This window comes from Octopus bimaculoides, chromosome 3, assembly GCF_001194135.2.
Source record: "Octopus bimaculoides isolate UCB-OBI-ISO-001 chromosome 3, ASM119413v2, whole genome shotgun sequence".
NCBI lineage: Eukaryota > Metazoa > Mollusca > Cephalopoda > Octopoda > Octopodidae > Octopus > Octopus bimaculoides.
Window position 1 is genome coordinate 42,338,753 of NC_068983.1, and position 2,566 is coordinate 42,341,318.

At 37.3% G+C, this 2,566-nt stretch overlaps 1 long non-coding RNA gene across 1 annotated transcript in view; it reads right to left on the bottom strand.

Annotated features, from left to right (window-relative positions):
• The window catches only part of LOC128247405 (uncharacterized), a 38,337-nt gene extending 35,817 nt beyond the window's left edge, over window positions 1–2,520 (bottom strand). The window contains exon 1 of the long non-coding RNA XR_008263784.1: window positions 957–2,520. This is a non-coding gene — a long non-coding RNA (uncharacterized LOC128247405). The remainder of the gene's footprint in view (window positions 1–956) is intronic.
• Window positions 2,521–2,566: the final 46 nt, after the last annotated feature.

A 2,566-nucleotide genomic window follows, 5' to 3' on the forward strand; every position in this document is an offset into this window, starting at 1 on the left:
ATATATATAATTCTTAAACAAGAATATAATTGACAGTGACTTCGATGTTTTGGCCAGTTAAGCCAAGTTACTGTCAATACAATTTTTGTTAAAGAATAATAAATTTGTATTCTACAAAAGTATCGAGTAACCCATTAAATTTGTTTTATCAGAACTGGACATAAAAACGAACATTAGCACACACATATATATATATATATATATACGTACACATATACTTATAGGCATATGCAGATGTACACACATAAACATAGACATATACAATTACATACAAACACACACACACATTTATGATGCATGCTGAGCGTGTATATAATATACATGCATGTATGTGTGTGTATTATATAATCGTAAGCTTGCTTGAAATCTTCGGACGATATTACAGCAGTATGTATGGCTGCAAAATCGATGGCACACCGCACAAAATGCTTAGCAGAATTTCGTCCGACTTTACGATCGGAGTTCAAATTCCGCCGGAGTCGACCTTGCCTTTCGTCATTTCGGGGTCGATAAAACAAGTACCAGTTGAACACTAGGATCTATGTAATCGACTAGCCCCCACTAGCCCCCTAGTCTAGCACCCTTAAAGTAGAAAGGATATCATAGCAGTCTGCATTGCCATAATTACATCTTTGACTGGAAACGTTTTTGTAGTCCTATAAAAAAAAGATTCATTCAGTCCGTTGGACGGCTTGATTTTTGTTCAATATGATGTCGCAGCCTGATTAAAAACTGACTTAAAGTGCTGATAGAAATGTTAGGATAGCGGAGATTGTATTAATGTGGTAACGAAGATCGTATTAATGTGGTGGCGGGGATTGTATTACTGTGGTGGCGGGGATGTTGTAGTAAAAGAAAGAGTAAATAATGAAGGTAAAGACATTTATATGATAAATGAATAAATAAAGAAAGAAAGAAAGAAAGAAAGAAAGACAGAAAAAGGTTTTATGTTTTACCGTTTACTTGTTTCAGTCATTGAACCGTGGCCATGCTGGAACGCTGCCTCGAAGAGTTTTAGTCGAAGAGATTCACTCCAACACTTATATTTGAGCTTGGCTATAGGTCGCTTTTGCTGAACCACTGAATTACGAGGACGTAAACAAATCAACAAAAAACATAAATAAAACACAATAAATAAAAAACATAAATAAATATATGCATGCATACATACATACATACATACATACATACATACATACATACATACATACATACATGCATAGATACATGTTTGTCTCTTCTATCTTTTAATTATTATAAATTTTCCACAGAGGAGGGAGCCAGTTTCCAACAAAGATGCAAGACTCCATCTTTGGGATGAAGTTAACACAGACAAATTCACATTTGGAACGTGAGAAAAGTCTTGCATATTTTTACTATTCCATTCACAGATTGCACTTGTGATGTACGAATTAGCCGGTCGATTTCTCTTTCTGAAAATCCCAGTTTATCGCTGTGAAGGTATTTAAGATCGAATGAGCTTCAATATTGTTTTAACCGCTTCATGTATCCGATTGAAGGGTCATCTCAGGCTTTTTCAGAGCACCAAAGTAAATCTTGGTTTAGTTGTTGAGTCCAAGTAAAATGAGAAGAGTACCTACGTCTTCTTAAATAACTTACTGGTGAAGTAGTTCTGTTTTCATTGGTTGTGACGTTTTTAGTTTCATCTGTGGTGGTGTTAGTTTCAGCCATAACCGTGTTAGCGAGATTCCACGTGGTGTAGATGTATATTTTGAAATCTGTTCAGGATAGCGCTATGTTGGTTTGTAAAAGGTATTTCTCTTATTAACCATTGGAGAAATAAACCAGTCACTAATTTAGGTTGGAGAAGTCGGCATATTTCTAGAGGATGGCGTTCAAAACGGACTTTTTAAACGGTCCGCTATACCTGCACGTCCGATGTTGACGGCGCTATATGTATATATGTATGTATGTATGTATGTATGTATGTATGTATGTATGTATGTATGTAGATAGGTAGGTAGGTAGGTATGTATGTATGTATGTATGTATGTATGTATGACAATAAGCATACAGTTAGGAGTCGGTGCGGTAACTGTACACAGATTTATCCATGAAGGCCTAAACACGCGCAAAATTTGTGCAAAGTTCCCAACGTGCTCAGTATCGAACAGAAGGAAATATGCGTTGCCGATAGCAGAAGGATGGTTGAGGATGATTGAGCTCATCATCTCTAATCCAAGAATACTTAAGTCTCTTGCGACATGTGATGAAAGCTGAATTTACTGTTATGTTTCAGAGACTAAGAAACCGAATGTCCTAATGGAAGCATCTAAGAAGGCCAGCCAAAAACACGTCAACCGCTAAGCTCTTGAAAATCCACTCTCCGACAGTAATGATATCATCTACATCTACTGGGTTCCCATTGGCTAGACAGTCAACAAAGCGCACTTTGTGGAAATCTTGAGAGAGTTCAGAAAGAGATTCTTGGCAAAAGGCTGGAGCTCTTCCACTTGGGTCTGTGGCCCCTACACCAGGACAATGCACCAGTCCACAATTCCCTCCTGACAGCTAACTACTTGACAAAAATGGGTGCCAAAACTAT